Source organism: Hypanus sabinus, chromosome 19 (assembly GCF_030144855.1).
Source record: "Hypanus sabinus isolate sHypSab1 chromosome 19, sHypSab1.hap1, whole genome shotgun sequence".
NCBI classification, from domain to species: Eukaryota; Metazoa; Chordata; class Chondrichthyes; order Myliobatiformes; family Dasyatidae; genus Hypanus; species Hypanus sabinus.
In genome coordinates, this window is record NC_082724.1 from 20,059,193 (window position 1) to 20,078,916 (window position 19,724).

The 19,724-nt window shown below is 41.3% G+C and overlaps 1 long non-coding RNA gene across 1 annotated transcript; it reads left to right on the forward strand.

The window, feature by feature from the left end:
• Positions 1 to 58: 58 nt before the first annotated feature.
• LOC132378114 (uncharacterized) lies at positions 59 to 19,437 on the forward strand. Its single transcript, XR_009506891.1, has 4 exons — positions 59 to 151; positions 5,877 to 6,220; positions 12,050 to 12,214; positions 19,182 to 19,437. It is a non-coding gene; the product is annotated as an uncharacterized LOC132378114 (long non-coding RNA).
• The last annotated feature ends 287 nt before the right edge of the window (positions 19,438 to 19,724 follow it).

Consider the following 19,724-nt stretch of genomic DNA (forward strand, 5'->3'; position numbering starts at 1 on the left):
AATTCTTAGAATTCAAAATAAACTTCTTCATTCTCCTCAAGTTTTGACAAAGATTTACCTCAGGCTTTGTTTTTGAAGAAATGGGCAGCTGGCCTGCCTGTCATGTTGGAGCGGGAATGGCTATACATCATGATTTTCTGCTGCAACTGAGGTGTGTCAGATGTATGAGGATGTATTACACTGAAGGCAGTGAGGCTTTCTTAAATTTGATTTCATGATGTTCAATGTCTAAAGATGTGATCCACATCAATGTTAAAGTGCGGCAGAAAAAGATCACAGTATCTCAAAGGTGCTGATGCATTTAACGTGGATATTCCTTTACTGACTTTGTAAATTGCGGAGTTCTCTTTTTGGCACCCCAGAAGCTCAGCTACAAGAACAATGTCATTATTAGCTTCGTTGCTCTAACAAAGTCATTAGAACCAAATAGCCATCTGTTGTAGTGCTTTAAGGTTAACACAGAGTTCATGGAATTCATTACTCAGCGCTGCAGTAAAATCAACTTACAACTTGTGGTAATCTCTCCCTGCTCCCTCTTCTCCTTTTCTATTCCCCATTCTGGTTACCCTCTTATCTGCCCATGATGTCCCTTTGGTTCCTCTCTTCCTTCCCTTTCTTCCAAGGTCCACTCTCCTCCCCATCAGATTTGTTCTTCATCCCTTCATTCTCCTATCCCACCTTAGCTTCATTCCCCCCACTTCCCCGCACACCCGTTTCTCCCCTCATCTGGTCTCACCTATCACTTGCCAGCTTGCACTCCTTCCCTCACTTCCTCCTTATTTTGGCTTCCGCCCCCTTCCTTTTCAGACAGACCAAAAAGTCGATTGTTTATTGCCCTCCACAGATGCTGCCTGATTTGTTGAGCTCACCCAGTATTTTGTGTCTATTGTTGAGTAAAATTAATTCTTATGTCCAATTTTGTTTTCCTTTAGTTAGGTTCACTACTTCCTTTAAAGCCCCAAAAGAATTAGCCAAGGCGGGTAATAGAGCCAGGTGTCTATCATTTGGTATCAAGACTTTGGTGCAAACACCTCTTATTCAGTAGCTTGGCAGGATCAGTGCTCCTTGCACATCATTAAGAATGGGCTTTAGCCATATTATGTACAGGTGGTTCCTCTCATCACTATGTGAAGAGTGTAACGTGTCTGCTGTGCAGCAATGCTTGCTGAGCTTAAAAAGGAGTTTCATCCTGAGCCTTAAATATCTCGAATACTGCCAACTCATTTGAAAGCCAAACTTCTTTAATGGTTCAAGGTTGTTTGGAATGATTTCTGCCATTTGCACACGTTCTTCTCTGTGCATCATTGATGTAGAACTGTACTTGTTGACTTGTGGACAAACGCAAGTGAAGAGAATAGCATATACAGCACAACAGAACCACATATGGTGACTCACACAATTCCTTCAATGCCTTGTCAGTCCATTGCTTCTTCTAGTCATTACTGATGCACGACCTGTCCCTGCGCGCAACAAATGCTGAAGCTTCATTCCTGATTTTTCAAGAATGGCGATAAGAGCTTTGCCTGCCCCCAGCATAGGCAGATTCTGTTTTTGTGAGGTCAAGGAAAGTCAGAATCAGGTTCATTATCACTGACTTATATGTTGTGAAAATTGCTTTGGGGCAGCTGTGTAGTGCAAAGATATAAAATTACTGTAAATTACAAATATAAATAAAGTGTGTATATGTAGATATAGTAAGGTAGTGTTCATGGGTTTCACAAACCATTCAGGAATGTAATGATGGAGGGGAAGAAGCTGTTTCTGAACCAATGAGTTTGAGCATCTGGATCCTGTACCTCCTCCCTGATGCTGGTAGTGAGAAGAGGGCATGCTGGTAGCGATGTATACCAGCTTCTTGAGACATGGCCCACCGAAGGGGTCTTTGATGGTGGGGAGGGCTGCGCAGGTTGGCTGAGTTTATGATGCTCTGAAGCCTCTGTAATCCTGTGCATTGGTGCCTCCATACTACCAGGCTGTGATGCAACCAGCCATGCATTTTTAGAAATGTGTAGGAATCTTCAGTGACATGCTGAATCTGTTCAAACTCCTAAAGAAGAGGAGATGCTGGCATGCTGCCTTCGTGCTTGCACCAAAGTGTTGGGTCCAGGATTCATCCTTCAAGATTCAGCTGCCCACTCTTTCCACTGCTGACCCTTAATGAGGACTGATGTATGCTCTCCCAATTTTCTCCCCTGGAAGTCCACAATCTTCCCTACTCTTGCTAACAATGAGTGCAATATTGTTGTTGCGTCATCTCTCAAATAGCTGATCTATCTCACTCCTGTAAGCCTCCTTCTCACCATCTCAGATTCTACCAACAAGAGTGGAGTTATCGGTAAATTTATAGATGGCATTTGAGCCGTGCTTAGCCACACAGTCATAAATGTAGGTAAGAGTAGAACAATGGGCTAAGCACACACTCTTAAGGTGCATCTGTGTTGGTAGGCAGTGAAGAGGAGATGCTAATACCATTTGTGGTCTCCCAGTAAAGAAGTCAAGGTTTCATTTGTGGAGGCAGACACACTGGTCAGGTTTTGAAACCTAGTGATTAGTACTGAGGGGGTGATTGTGCTGAATGCAGAACTGTAATCAATGAACTCTGCCACGGATGGTCCCAAATACGGCTACATGAGGAAGGGGTTTGGGCTTGGGGCTGGTAAACCCATCCTGTAAAAACCCAGAGCTGCAGACATGACAACCAAAGCTCTAAAGTCTCCATCCCTGGGAGAGGAGACATCTTCAAAGATGGGCTACATCTGGGTACACTTGAAGGACTGGCCCAGGTCAAGGGACTTTGGTAAGCAACTGCTGGCAGCCTATGCCCCAGTAAAAAAATAAATAAGGTTATGGGGTAAGAAATAGATATATGTTCTCTAAAGCAAACTTGCCTGTATAAACCTGTTGTAGCAGCTGCTTCAGGAACAAGATGATATGATGCTCGGGCAGGAATTAATTCTAGCCAAAGCACTTCAATATAATACGTTTGGGTGCTACTGGGTGATAGTCATTGAGGCAGCTCATTGGTTTATTATTACATTGTCACACATTCAGTGAAAAACATGTCTTGCATACTGATCATACTGATCAAATCATTACAGGTAATATTGAGCTACAATAAACAATAACAATGCTGATTAAAGTGTCAACATTGCCAAAAATGCAGTGCATGTAAACAATAAAGTGCTGGAGAAAATTCTTAGGGATAGGATATATGATCATGTGGAAACCCGTACCCTAATTAGTGAGAGACAGCATAGCTTTGTACATGGCAGGTCATGTCTTACCAACTGGATTCAGTTTTTTGACAAAGTGACGAGAGAGAATGATGAGGGTAGGGCAGTGGAAGTTTTAGTCAGGTGTTTGACAAAGTCCCTCATGGGAGCTTAATCCAGAAGATTAAGATGTATGGGGTCCGTGGCGAATTTGCTCTTGGTTCGGAACTGGCTTGCACATAGAAGACGGGAATAGTGGCTGAAGGGACTTATTCAAGCTGGAGGTCTGTAGTTAGGGGTGTTCTACAGGGATCTCTGCTGGGACTGCTGTTGTTTGAGGTTTATATAAATGATCTGGATGAAAATAGATGGGTTAAGTTTGTGGATGATACAAGTATTGGTAGAGTTGTGGAGAATGCAGAAGACTGCAAGACTGGCTGAGTGACAAGACCTGCATCGTGCAGTGAAGGCGGCCCAGCAATTGTCAGGATGGAGCTCCCAGGACTGGACACCGTCTATTCCAGCAGACTCAGGAGGAAAGCAATCAGCATAACCAGAGACACCACACACCCCAGCCACTCCCTGTTTGACCCGCTGCCATCCAGCAAAAGATTCAGGACAATAAAAACAGGAACAAATAGACTGAGGAACAGCTTCTACCCCAGAGCTGTGGCCTCCATCACACCACTCCCACAGAACAATGACTGAAACTGTGAGCACACACAGGGACTCAAATACCTGCACTAATGACACTTTGTGCATTACTGTGATATTCTGGTGCTGCTGTAACTTATTTTATGCTACTTATCTATTTAATACCATTTTTCTATTACTGTCTTGTTTTTATCTACTGCTTTATTTGATTGCCTGAGAGGAAGCCAAACAGAGTTTCATTGTACCTATGTATAATGACAATAAAGATCATTCCATTCAATTCAATTCAATTCAATACAGCACAATATAGATCAGTTGCAAATACGGGCAGAGAAATGGCAGATGGAGGTTAACCCAGGTGTTGCACCTCGGTAGAGCAAATGAATGAAGACAGAACACTACTAAGGGCAAGATCCTTAAAAGTGTGGCTGAACAGAGAGATCTTGGGATCCATGTTCATAGCTTCTTGATAGTGGCTACACAGGTCGATAGGGTCATTAAGAAGGCTTATGGAATGAATGCTTTTATTTTTCAAGGCACTGAGTTCAAAAGTTGAGAGTTTATGCTGCAACTCTATAAAATTCTGGTTAGGCCACATCTGGAGTATTGTATACATTTCTATTTGCCCCACTATAGGAGGGATGTTGAGGCTCTGGAGAGGGTGCAGAAGAGGTTTACCAGGACGCTGCCTGGATGAGAGGGCGTGTGCTATCACGAGAGGCTGGATAAATGGGTTGGTTTCTTTGTGGAGGCTGAGGGGAGATCTGATAGAGATTTACAAGATTATGAGAGGCATAGACAGAGTAAACAAGGAGTATCTTTTCCTTAGGGTAGGTTCAAAGGGGATGTGAAGAGTAAGGTTTTTACTCAGAGAGCGGTTGGTGCCTGGCAAGGTGGTAGAGGCAAATACATTAGAGGCTTTTAAGAAACGTTTAGATTGTCAAATGAATGTGAGGAAGATAGAGAGATATGGATTGGTTTTTATGGGAGGGGGTTGATTTACTTTCTAGCTGGTTCAGCACAACATTGCAGGCCAAAGGGCCTGTTGCTGTGCTGTACTGTTCTATGTTAAGACCTTAACAAGCTAGATTGTAGGAGGTGATGGGAACGTGCCAAATTTCTTTAGCCTGCTGAGGAAGTTGAAGGCAGAGCTGTAGCCAATAAACAATCATCTGACAATGCTGTCATTACTATCCAAATGCTCCATTGATGACCATAGGACCAGGGAGATGGTGGCTTCCATTGACCTGTTTCAGCGGTAGGTGAATGGTAGTGGGTCGAGGTTACCTAGAAAGGTAGAGTTGAAGCATGCCTTGATCACCATCTTAAAGCACTTCATGATGGTAGATATTAGAGCCACTGGACAGTAGTCATTAAGGCCCATTATCTTGTTTTTCTTGGGTACTGGGATGATACTGGTCATTTTAAAGCAGGATAGAACCACGACCAGCACCAGGGAGAGGTTAGAAATGTCTGCACACACACCTGTCAGCTGATCATTACTTTTTAGAACCTCAGATTGCAGCAGAGAATTTGAAGATATCCTAGAACACTTCAACAAGTTCATTCAAGGTCCCGGGCAGGTACACCTACTGCCGTGAAAGGATTCACCTTCTTGAAGGAGGATCTGACATCATCAATGAAGCTCTTCCGTTTGTTGAAGAAACAATAAGCAAGTTGTTTTAACATAGTTTTATCGATATGGATTCATCAAGAAGCAAACTATTTTTAGTTAAGTTGGTACACAGATTTTGAAGGGAGCAACGGGCAACACACCAGTGATGATCTCAGGGCACTTTATGAGACTTAATTTGAACCTCATGCAACTTTACACAGACTTCACCCAGATGGTTAGTAGTGAAAGGGGCAGATTTCCACTATAAGTTTGTCATTGTAGAAATCTTTGGACATGTATTTTGATGCCACTGTACTTTTATAAATCACTAGATTTGTGGCTATTTATGCCTCACTTTAATATTCCTGATTTTTCCCAATACCATTGCAATGTAGGCAATGTAGGAAAGTGGCCAGTAAGTGAGTGGGCCAGTGAAGGAGTGGAGATTTGAGGCTTTGACTTGAGAGATTCTGGCAGTTTTGGCAGTTGGACTGTGCAATCAAGTCAATCAAGATTTGAATAACTCAGACTCAGCAGAAAGCAGCTGATTGGGCAATCGAGGTCAGGTGACCAAGCAGTTTGAAAAGCTCAAACAAATAAATGGAGGATTACCTCAAGAGGAGCAGCCTGTGGAAAGCGGCCAGTGAGTGAGTGGATCAGTGAAGGAGTGGAGATTTGAGGCTTTGACTCGAGAGGCTTCGACAAGAAGAGGCTGAGGACGAGCTTCACTCCAAGTGAGGTAAGGCTGGGTAAGTTCCTTTCAAAGGAGAAAGTTTCAAAAGTTGAGGAAACGTATTGGGTAGGTCATGGCAGCTGAGATCGGCCCCGTGGTTTTTTCTTCCTGCAGCATGTGGGAAATCAAGGATACTTCCAGTGTCCCTGACGACTATGTGTGCAGGAAGTGTGTCCAACTGCAGCTTCTGGCAGACCGCATTGAGCGTCTGGAGGTGTGATTGGATTCATACTGGAGCATCCGCAAAGCTGAGAAAGTCGTGAATAGCACGTTCAGTGAGTTGGCCACACCACAGGTAAAGGCTACACAGGGAGAAAGGGAAGGGGTGGCCACTAGACAGCGTAGCAGTAGGCAGGTAGTGCAGGAGTCCCCTGAGGTCATCTCCCTCCTAAACAGATATACTGTTTTGGATACTGTTGGGGGAGATGTCTCATCAGGGGAAGGCAGCAGCAGCCAAGTTCATTGCACTATGGGTGGCTCTGCGGCACAGGAGGGAAGGAAAAGCAGTGGGAGAGCTATAGTGATAGGGGATTCAATTGTAAGAGGAATAGATAGGCATTTCTGCGGTCGCAAACGAGACTCCAGGATGGTATGTTGCCTCCCTGGTGCAAGGGTCAAGGATGTCTCTGAGCGGCTGCAGGACATTCTGGAATGGGAGGGTGAACAGCCAGTGGTCGTGGTGCACATTGGTACCAATGATATAGGTAAAAAAAATGGGATGAGGTCCTACAAAGTGAATTTAGGGAGTTAGGAGATAAACTAAAAAGTAGGACCACAAAGGTAATAATCTCTGGATTACTACCAGTGCCATGTGCTAGTCAGAGTAGAAATAGGAGGATATTTCAGTTGAATACGTGGCGTGAAAAATGCTGCAAGGGGGAGGGATTCAAATTTCTGGGGCATTGGAACCAGTTCTGGGGGAGATGGGACCGGTATAAACAGGACGGTCTGCACCTGGGCTGGACTGGAACCAATGTCCTAGGGGGAGTGTTTGCTACTGCTGTTCAGGAGGCTTTAAACTAATGTGCCGGGGGATGGGAACAAGTGCAGAGAGACAGAGGGGTGTAAAATGAGGGTAGAAGCAAAAAGTAGTAAGGTGAAAAGTAAAAGTGGCAGGCAGGCAAATCCAGGGCAAAAAGCAAAAAGAGCCACTTTTCAAAATAATTGTATAAGGGCTAAGAGTGTTGTAAAAATAAGCCTAAAGGCTTTGTGTGTCAATGCGAGGAGCATTCGCAACAAGGTGGATGAATTGAATGTGCAGATAGTTATTAATGAATATGATATAGTTGAGATCACAGAGACATGGCTCCAGGGTAACCAAGGATGGGAGCTCAACATCCAGGGATATTCAATATTCAGGAGGGATAGACAGGAAAGAAAGGGAGGTGGGGTAGCATTGCTGGTTAGAGAGAAGATTAACGCAATAGAAAGGAAGGACGTTAGCCTGGAGGATGTGGAATCATTATGGGTAAGGCTGCATAACACTAAAGGGCAGAAAATGCTGGTGGGAGTTGTGTACAGGCCACCTAACAGTAGTAGTGAGGTTAGGGATGGCATTAAACAGGAAATTAGAAATGCGTGCAATAAAGGAACAGTAGTTATAATGGGTGACTTCAATCTACATATAGATTGGGTGAACCAAATTGGTAAGGGTGCTGAGGAAGAGGATTTCTTGGAATGTATGCAGGATGGTTTTCTGAACCAACATGTCGAGGAACCAACTAGAGAGCAGGCCATTCTAGATTGGGTATTGAGCAATGAGGAAGGGTTAGTTAGCAATCTTGTCGTGCGAGGCCCCTTGGGTAAGAGTGACCATAATATGGTGGAATCCTTCATTAAGATGGAGAGTGACATAGTTAATTCAGAAACAAAGGTTCTGAACTTAAAGAAGGGTAACTTTGAAGGTATATGAGATGTGAATTAGCTAAGATAGACTGGCAAATGATACTTAAAGGGTTGACGGTGGATATGCAGTGACAAACATTTAAAGATTGCATGGATGAACTACAACAATTGTTCAGCCCAGTTTGGCAAAAGAATAAACCAGGGAAGGTAGTGCACCCGTGGCTGACAAGGGAAATTAGGGATAGTATCAAGTCCAAAGAAGAAACATATAAATTAGCAAAAAAAAAGTGGCACACCTGAGGACTGGGAGAAATTCAGAGACCAGCAGAGGAGGACAAAGGGCTTAATTAGGAAAGGGAAAAAAGATTATGAGAGAAAGCTGGCAGGGAACATAAAAACTGACTGTAAAAGCTTTTATAGATACGTGAAAAGAAAAAGATTGGTCAAGACAAATGTAGGTCCTTTACCGTCAGAAACAGGTGAATTGATCATAGGGAACAAAGACATGGCAGACCAATTGAATCACTACTTTGCTTCTGTCTTCACTAAGGAGGACATAAATAATCTTCTGGAAATAGTAAGGGACCGAGGGTCTAGTGAGATGGAGGAACTGAGGGAAATACATGTTAGTAGGGAAGTGGTGTCAGGTAAATTGAAGGAATTAAAGGCAGATAAATCCCCAGGGCCAGATGGTCTGCATCCCAGAGTGCTTAAGGAAGTAGCCCAAGAAATAGTGGATGCATTAGTGATAATTTTTCAAAACTCCTTAGATTCTGGATTAGTTCCTGAGGATTGGAGGGTGGCTAATTTTTAAAAAGGGAGGGAGAGAGAAACCGGGGAATTATAGACCGGTTAGTCTGACATCGGTGGTGGGGAAAATGCTAGAGTCGGTTATCAAAGATGCGACAACAGCACATTTGGAAAGAGGTGAAATCATCGGACAAAGTCAGCATGGATTTGTGAAAGGAAAATCATGTCTGACGAATCTTATAGAATTTTTTGAAGATGTAACTAGTCGAGTGGATAGGGGAGAGCCAGTGGATGTGGTATATTTAGATTTTCAAAAGGCTTTTGACAAGGTCCCACACAGGAAATTAATGTGCAAACTTAAAGCACACGGTATTGGGGTATGGTATTGATGTGGATAGAGAATTGGTTGGCAGACAGGAAGCAAAGAGTGGGAGTAAACAGGACCTTTTTCAGAATGGCAGGCAGTGACTAGTGGAGTACCGCAAGGCTCAGTGCTGGGACTCCAGTAGTTTACAATATATATTAATGATTTAGACAAGGGAATTAAATGCATCATCTTCAAGTTTGTGGATGACACGAAGCTGGGCGGCAGTTTAGCTGTGAGGAGAATGCTTAGAGGATGCAGGGTGACTTGGATTGTTTAGGTGAGTGGGCAAATTCATGGCAGATGCAATTTAATGTGGATAAATGTGAGGTTATCCACTTTGGTTGCAAGAACAGATTATTATCTGAATGGTGGCCGATTAGGAAAAGGGGAGATGCAACGAGACCTGGGTGTCATTGTACACCAGTCACTGAAGTTGGCCATGCAGGTATAGCAGGTGGTGAAAAAGGCAAATGGTATGTTGGCATTCATAGCAAAAGGATTTGAGTACAGGAGCAGGGAGGTTCTACTGCAGTTGTTCAAGGCCTTGGTGTGACCGCACCTAGAATATTGTGTGCAGTTTTGGTCCCCTAATCTGAGGAAAGACATTCTTGCCATAGAGGGAGTACAGAGAAGGTTCATCAGATTGATTCCTGGGATGGCAGGACTTTCATATGAAGAAAGACTGGATCGACTAGGCTTATACTCACTGGAATTTAGAAGATTGAGAGGGGATCTTATTGAAACATATAAAATTCTAAAGGGATTGGACAGGCTAGATGCAGGAAGATTGTTTCTGATGTTGGAGGAGTCCAGAACAAGGGGTCACAGTTTAAGGATAAAGGGGAAGCCTTTTAGGACCGAGATGAGGAAAAACTTCTTCACACAGAGAGTGGTGAATCTGTGGAACTCTCTGCCACAGGAAACAGTTGAGGCTGGTTCATTGGTTATATTTAAGAGGAAGTTAGATATGGCCCTTGTGGCTAAAGGGATCAGGGGGTATGGAGAGAAAGCAGGTACAGGGTTCTGAGTTGGATGATCAGCCATGATCATACTGAATGGCGGTGCAGGCTCGAAGGGCCGAAGGGCCTAATCCTGCACCTATTTTCTATATCATTAAACTCAAATTTATCTGATCAATGTTTTCAATGTAATCAAGAAATTGGTTCTTTTTTACACTCTGGTTTTAAAATTCAACCTTTTTGGACAAATTTAAGAGGGACAAATTGGTGAGAGAATTCCTGCGGAATGCAGAGAGTAGGGGGCAGGGTAAAGATGTTTCTGGTGATAGGATCCCGTTGTAGATGGTGAAAGTTGCGGAGAATGATGTATTGGATGCAGAGGGCCATGGTGGCAGGTAAGGACAAGAGGAACTCTATCCATGTTAAGATGGTGGGAAGTTGGGTGAGTGTGGATGACCAGGAAATGGGAGAGATGTGGGAGAGGGCAGCATCAAGGTTGGAGGAAGGAGACCCTGTCCTTTGAAGGAGGGAACATCCTCGCAGCATTTTGTGTGTCTTGCTTTGGATTTTCATCATCTGGAGATTCTTTTGTGTTAGTGGTGTTTCTAAATTGTTGAATGTTGGTCTTCAGGCTCCGATACCTCCTGCCCGTTGATCATAAGGAGAAGAGGAAATGAGGCTTCAATTTTCAATGTGCACTGTGTAAACTCTCGTAAAAAGTGAAGTGATTATGATGAGACAATCTGTTTATTGGTGCAATTGTCTGAAGATAAATAATAGTCAGTGCATCAGGAATAACTCTTCTGCTGTTCTCCAAAATAATTCCTTGGGAACACCATGTCACAGCTGTACAAACCTGGTCAGACTGCTCTACGCAGTCCTGTTGCCACACTACTGGAAAGGTGTGATGAAGTGTAGAGGGGGTGTGGAAAAGATTCATACAGTTAAGAAGGCTTGGTTAGTATGAGGCTGAAACAAAGATGACTGAGAGATGGCCTTATGGAGGTTTATAAAATCATGTGGGGTATAGATAGTGTAGGTCGTCTTTTTTTTTCACACCAGAACAGTTTTAAACTAGAGGGTGAAGGTTTAAGGTGAGAAAAGAGATTTAAAGTGAATCTAAGTGGCACATCTTTCACACAGCCAGAAGGCATGATGGGGGAAGTACTTAACAATGTTCAAAAGATAGCTGGACAGCTGCATGGATAGAAAATGATTAGAGGAATATGTGCCAAACACAAGCAAATAGGGTTAGCAGAGACAGATATCTAGGACAGCATGGAAAAGACGGGCTGATGGGCCAGCCTCCTTAACCAATGAATCCTTAATGTCTTACTGAGAGAGAGAGAGACAAGGATTTGATTTAACATCCCATCTGAAAGCACACAGTACTGTGAAGGCATGTCGGCAGGGATCACAAACTCAAGTCTCTAGACAGGATTATAATGATGAACTCATAGGAACAGCCCAGGAGCCTCTAGCTGAACATTATCTGTGGTTAACTAAATCCAGCTGTTAACAGTATGTCTTCATCTGAGGATCTGATGCTATTTAACTTCTTGGTAGGATTTTGTCACATAAGCAAAAATTTTAAGGGATCCAGTGATTTTTTTTCCATATTTTTGAGCTTAGTTCAATACACTGACTGTTGGTTTATATCCTAATATCAATTCATGTGCTGTCAGTGTTCAGTGACAAGAATTCCCCTTTCAGCATGAGGCCCTTGCTGTCACTGAAAATTGGGGGCAGCTATAATGACATACTGTTGGTCATGGGATTGCAATGTCAGCTTTTAGAATGACACAGAGCATAAACATGTGACATTAATCCACAGGAACAATCAATGGTTCGGTGGCTCCATTTAATATCAGAGAATGTATACAGTATACAACCTGAAATTCTTACTCTCCACAGACATCCACAAAACAGAAGAAAAACGCCAAAGAATGAATGGCAGAAAAATATGTAAGGACACCAAAGCCCCTGCCCCCAACCACACACAAGCAGCATCAACCCTCTCCCATTTATTCTGATCCAGACCACTTGCAGGCAGCCCAGTCCTTGTGTTTTTGTGTGTAGGTAAGTCTCTTAACTTTGTTTCCACTTTGGGGGAATGGTTTCTTGGCAGCAACTCGTCCATGAAGACTACCTCTGACAAGACTTTAAAGGACTGTAGAGGGGTGTACTTGGGTTCCAGTGGTTTAAGTGAGTTCAGAGCTGATAGCAGTGCTGGACTTCTTCCAATTCAGAACGGATGTCAGTTTGATGTACTGTATCTCTCATCTGCTGCACTCAGTTTCCAAGGCTGACCTCTGTGATTCTGGTCTTTGACCTTACCTGTTTCTTTGTGTGCCTTCAGAAGAGCTTGGACAGCACATCTCTTGTTTGCCACAAAATTTCTGCTTGGTGGAGACCTTGCTGTTGCAGGGTAACCATCTGGTGTCTTGTCACTCTTGCCATGATGTAAGAATTGATATTTTGAAGGTTAAGTTGTCACATCTCCCACACCCTTACCTTTTAGTTTAGTTCTCCTTCGCCCTGTCTCATTCCTTTCACACCCTTTTCTGTTTCAGTAAATCAATTTAGTTCATTCAACTCACTATGTTATCGATCATTGACATCTTGTTTGTTACTTTGTTTAATCATGCACTGGGCTATATACCTACAGAATAATGAAATCATGTTTTTATATGAAAAGTGGTCTGGTACTTAATATGTTACTTTCCTTAATGAAATACAAAAAAATGTTCTCTGGAAAAATAATTATTTTTGGGAAAATGAACTTTTGGAAATCTAAAATTTGCTTTTGTCTACTAACAATTGCAAAAGATAAAAATAAACATCTAAAAGAAAATTTATATAAAAATATCTAGAGTGACTAAGAATTTTGTACATACATAGGTGGAATGAAATAAGCATGCTAAAAACTAACTTTGATCAGTTATGTGGAAAATAGGTGCTGCGTGATCTAATTTCTATGCCAGTGTCCTTAAAGTATGAAGCTGTGACTTTCAAAGTAAAACAAGATAAACGTGCAATAACATAAGGGAAGTTGAATGTCAGGAATTGTTGATCATATCTATTATATTTTTACAGGAAATAGGCCAATAAATCCCCCAAAAGTTCTATGTCAATTACTATACACCTATGATTTTGATCCTTCTCTTAATGATTTTGAAGAATCCTGCATGGTCACAGAGGAAGAGTGAAATGAAATTAAAGCATCAGGGGAAGAAGGAGATAAGCAGAAAGTTAGAGTATAAATTTCAGAGACGCAAGTTCGTTAAAGCATCTAGTATAATCACAACTGACATATTGCATTCCATTATCCATGTCATATTTTAGCAAGGTTCATGGGAGATATTATTTGGACAATTAAAGATTATTAAGGGAATAGATCATTTGAACACCAATGCAATGTATAATATCAGCAGGGCCTGGAGTTAAGAATTCAAACTAGGTCATAGGAGCTGTACTCACTGGTTTAGATTTAACCGAAATAGTATATGAAAGTGATTATAATCATTTAAAGGTTATAAGAGAATTAGATCAGTTTTGAGGAAGTGACCAGTTGGAGTTTATTAACTCGGTCCCTTTCAAAATAATTTTTTGTGGTTTCCTTTGCTTACCCAACACGAAGAATTTACAGACGTTGGTTAAATGGCCACTGTCAACTAGTTTCACGGTGAAGCATGGTTTTACCAGAAGTGAGGTCAGCTCACTCCAGCGGGTGGGGGTGGGGGGTGGGGGTCAACCTGCCAGGTAGAGGAATAACATCCTCAGCAGGAATTCAGGAAGGAGAGAAGCAAAACAGGAAGTGAAAGTCAGAAAAAAAAATAGGCAGAGGAAACGCTGGCAAAGATCAGTAGGGGTCATAATGTAAGGAAGTGTTTAAAGAATTAAAAAGTGCAGACGTTAAAGGTAATTAAATGCACATAGCAACAAGGTAAATGATTTATTAGGCCAAATGATCTGGAAAACAGATATGAACTAATTGCCATTTCAGAAAATGTGCGCATGGTGACCAAACCTGGGAGCTGTATGTTCAAGGGTATTCTACATTTAAGAGGAAGGCAAAAACGAAAAGGGGAAGGGATGGAGTAGCACTATTAGTAACGGATGAAATCATCATAAGCAAGCAATGATTTGCCATAGCACATCTCACTGCCCTGGCTTGCATCCATAGAAAGGTAGGGGCAGTCTCCATGGTCATCCGTGACTAGTGGTAGGCCTCAATCCATAATTTACACTTAGAGTCAGTTTGGGGGAAGCTAATAAAAACAAACAGTGGAAGACATTTGTGGAAGTTTTTTTACTGGCTGCCAGATAGTGGCTATAATATTGGGCATAGCATTAACCAGGAAATTATTTCATTCAACAAAATTCATACAGAGGTCATGGGGAATTTAAACTATTAAATATTGGACAGGTTAAATTAGCTGTATTTATGTTGATTTTAAATTTGTGGAATATATACAAGACGGTTTTCCGGTTCAATATGTTGCAGAAATATCTAAGGAAAATGTTATTTTGGACCTGACGTTGGTCAATAAGAAAGAGTTCATTAAAATGTTTGTTGTAAAGGGACTTCTGGAGTGTTCAAACATTGTACACTAGAATCTTACATTGAGATTCAAAGTGAAACAACTGAAAACAAAAGTCTTAAAAGTTAAACAAAGGAAACTGCTGAGACATAAAGGATAAGTTGGCTGTAGATCATGGTGAAGCAATTTGAAGAGGTTTGATGAAAATACAAGAGACTAGTATTGATAGAAGGCTGGAAAGAGTTAGGAGTCCAGATGAAGGATCTCGACCCAGAACATTGACAGTCCATGTCCCTCTATAGATGCTGCCTGACCTGGTGACTTCCTCCTGCCTATGGTTCTTTATACTTAAAAGGTGTGCTGCTTTACAATCAATGGTGAGCATTTCATGAAATAATATATAATTTCAAAAAGATAGACCCCTTTAATGCACAAAACATGACAGTGAAAGTAATTTGTCAGTGGCTGAAAGGACAAAGTGAAGGAAGAGGTTTACGTAGCTGACAGAAATAGCTGTAGGATTTTTTCCATAGGTGCTGCCTGGCCTGCTGAGTTCCTCCAGCATTTTGTATGCGTTACATTAAAAGGTCTTCCTCAAGTTTGTAGGCAATGATGGGAGAGATAGCAGAAGAAATGGTACTTAGCTTCAGCATTTCACAATGCAAGTCAACATATTTCTAAGTTTGCTGAAGATACAAAATTAGGTGGGATTGTGCGTAGAGAAGATGTAAAAGCTTCAAGAGGACATATGCATAAAAAATGTAGGTCATCCAGTGCACAGAGCACAAAACCAGAGTATTTTGTAAAAACTCAATGTTCCAAGAGATCTAGGTGTTCACATACTGTACCTGCCACAGAAAACTTAAACATGAGGGCAATAAATATTTAGTTAGGTGGACCATATTTTGACCTTTATTTTGAGAACAATTCAGGAGCAAAGTTGTGTTGTTGAGAATGTTCCTGAATTTTTTGAATTACAATCAGGTTTATAATCACTGACATAAGTCATGAAATATCAAACGAGAAAATCTGCAGATGCTGGAGACCAAAGCGACACACAGAATGCTGGAGAAACTCAGCAGGCCAGGTAGCATCTGTGGAAAAGAGTAAACAGTCGATGTTTCAGCCTGCTGAATTCCTCCAGCATTTAGTATTTGTTGTCATGAAATGAGTTGATATGTGGTAGCAGTACTGTGCAAGATATAACTGGGTTTTTACGACAATCCAGTAGTTTCATGGTTACTGCCAGTGGAAACCTAATTTCAGAATTAATGATTTGACTTCAAATTCTTTATCTCCCATTGTTGGCTTCAAAATCCTATCCATCGGCCTATAATCCTGAACTGTTTCTAGTCCAAAAATAACTACCAAACTATCATATACTGTAGCTCTAATGTTCTTTCTAGAAGTGCTTCGCAGTATTTTTTCCAAGACTTCAAGTTTATCTCGGAAAAGATAATCTGACAGGCTCTCCCCTCTGCTCCAATATAGTCATATTTTCCTAGCTGTGAGTTATTTCCTGTCTTTGGGCAGCTTTGAAAATATCATATTTGACAGCAGTGGAGCTGGAGCAGTGAGGGTTCCTACAGAGAATCTACAAAATTACTTGTGGGAAGAAAGCACGGTATCTATTGGCAACCCTGCATCAGCCAAGATTTCGGATTAGGTTATAGTGGGATATACAGTATGATTCACAGGAAAAGTCAATTCCTCAGAATAGAACGTGTTTAAAAAGTAATGGTAGAAGAAGCAATAGCAATGTCTTACAATAAAATACGGGCACTAATTCTAGAAATACGAACTAGGTAAAAATGTTGCAGATAAATTCACACACAAGTTATACACAGTCATTTATAGCAATGTGGTTACCAAGGTTGACTAGTGTGGAAGTTACCCAATCACATCCAATCTAATTGGCTGTAACACCGTTGAAGCTAAATAAATTGACAATTCTAATAAGCCACCACAAATATGTTGAATTTCTGCATCTTCCCTTTTTTAAAAATATGCAAAGAAACAGACTTGAGACTAAAATAGCATTTCTGTTAACAACGGGGGGGGGGGGATGGAGGCATGGTAGCGTAATGGTTAGCACGATGCTTTACAGTACCAGCAACCCAGGTTCAATTCCCGCCACTGCCTGTAAGGAGTTTGTACATTCTCCCCATGACCACAGGGGTTTCCTCCAGATGCTCAGGTTTCCTCCCACAGACCAAAGAATTACCAGTTGGTAGGTTAATTGGTCATTGTAAATTGTCCCGTGATTAGGCTGGGACTAAATGGGGGTTGCTGGGCAGTGTGGTTCAAAGGACCGGAAGGGCCTATCCCACACTGTATCTCAATAAATAAGTAAATAAGTACTTACTTTAAACATTAATTCCCGATTTTTTTGAAGATGTGTATATTAAAACTCATTATTAGATGTTTTACATTAATATTCATCTGAAACAAGATAGTCACTCAGTAATTTTTCTTACAGAGGCATATTTTCCTGGTTCAGGGTAACTGTTCTCAGCTTTAGTCAAAGTCACAGAATTCACTACATTTCTATTCCGCTCACTTTGCAAGTATGTCAGACATTCTACAACAAGGTGTGTTTGCACTTTCCCAAATGGTGAATCGCTCTGTTCCATTACATCATTCACTGCAGGATCTAGCAAATTCAAAAATAAACCCTTTGGAGTAAACCTTCAGTGCTGCTAACTCTTCTCTCATAGATTCAGTGGGGATATTTTATCCTCTTTATCATTTTACAGAGAAAAATAACACGCAATGTCAGAGAATTGATCCATTATCAATGGTGAAATTCACTTCTGATTAGGGATGCTATTGGACAACGCAAAGTGGCCAAGATCTATCTAGTTATTCATAATATTGGAGGATCAGCTCATTACGAAAAGGGGTATATTATTTTAGAACTTTTAGTTTTGACAAGAACAGGCTATTCGCCGCAACAAAGCTTGCCCGGTTCTTATTCACATGGTGTGTTGAAATAACTATCGCGTATACTCTAAAAGGCAAAAGACGAGGGATTGAATTAATTTCATGAATCACAGAAGCTCTGCTTTGACTCAGTATTCCCGTTCCTTCTCACGTTCCAGTCGTGTGTGGTGAGGGTTTGTGAGCTGTGGCACTGGAAGTGAGACAACGCTCGCAGACCGCCCAGCATGATCAAATTTGATTAAATCTGGTTCGACACAGATGACACATTTCACTGCACGTTTTGATGTTTCAATGCATCTGTGGCGAATAACACTGATCTTTTTGCCCTAGGAAGCCACAAGAGTGGCAACAGTACTATCAGTTTGAGAAAGTATGCTAACATTACTGACTACATTGTCCAGGAATGAAACTGCCTTGCATAGTGTATTCTTTTATATATTTATTTAAATCAGGAATAAAGTTTATTTTGTTAAAAAACCTTTCAATGTCTACTAATAGGAGTGCTCTCTCAGTAATTTCCAGGTGTACCTAAGTAAGGAGGCAGCTGCTAAACCAGACTCATCTCTGCCTCATAAAATTCAAAGTTCAAGATACATTCTTTATCAAAGTACAATAATCAGCCTTGAGACTTATCTTTAAGGCAGCCACAAGGCAAAGAAACACAACAGAACACATTTTTAAAAACACGCTCACTGCAAAGGGCATCAAACACCCAGTGTGTGAATAAAAAGACCAAATTAGCCCAACAATGAAAAAATCAACAAATAACACTCAGAAAATGAACCACAGCCATACCTGCATTCTCGAGAGTCTAGTTCGCTGAATCTCCCTGGATACCACAAAAACACCAGGTCGTACAGACAGTTCAAAAGCACAACTCCCAATGGAATATTCCAGGGTCATGATTGGCCCTGAACGAGGGAAAATTGGAACAGTGCCCGTATGTTCACAATCAGTTATAGCAAAAACAAAATCAAATAATATAAAAATCAAAAGCCATAACACATTAGCAGCATTCCTCTTTTACTACCTTATCTGGAGGATAATGTCACTATGTCATCTGCGTGACTACAGTCCGACTGCTGGAAGGCTGCTCCCTGCGTCCATACCTTCGACCTTAACAGACCAGTAAAACGTCCTCCTCTAGGTGGTTCAGTGTAAGATTGCCAATCATGGCCGAAAGGAAGGGGAATTCTGGGACAGCTGGCTGTGAAGTGTGTGGGATCAGAGACTGAGCTGTTCCACCATCATACCCTGCATCATTTACTTCTGGTAAAAGTTAATGACACTGTCACTCATTTTGTTTTGCTGTTAAAATATTATACTCCAGATTCATATTGTGAAACATTCAGCTTCAACAGCGGTATTAAAATGATAGACTCCATTTTACATCTTATTAATTGTCACTTTATGTCATAACTACGGACTCTGCTGCAGAGTCTTTGCACCCGTGTAGACAGGCTGTGCAACAGATTCAACAATCATGCTCATGTGTATACTCGTTCCAGCTAATGATGGTTCTGTTATGGTTGTACTTAACTCCTTTCTTTTCATTCTAGTCTTGTCAAGACTTGACCAAAAGCACAGCAACATTTATGCTCCCTGCTTACCCTCATCCTTGTCTGGGAAAGAAGACTACCATTTTGATTAACATTGCCAAGGAGTAGTGTTTATTTAGTATTAGTTATTGCTTCCAGCTGCAGTGTTGATGTTAACTTTCAGTTTGAGAGTTTTAGTCAATGGCCCTGTTGGTCTAGCATTTATTGTTCTTTTTCTTTTAAGTTCTGCAACAGTTCTGATTAAATTCTGTGAATTGTTGACTCATTTCAGTGCCTCTCTCTCTGCACTTGGACCTTATCCGAACATTTTTACACTTTTGTCAAAAGTTACGCAGGTAAAACAGTTAGTCTGTTTTACACCCATGTTAAAGATGAAGGATTCCCCAAAGATCTTATGTGTGAACATGGCAAACAAAACCTATTTAGACTTTAGACTGATTGATTGTTAGCATTGATCATTTGTGTGTAGTCGAAGATCTAGAACATGAAGAATGGGTGTAAGTGGAGTTACAAATCTCATTTAAAGACAAGATTCCTTGGGGC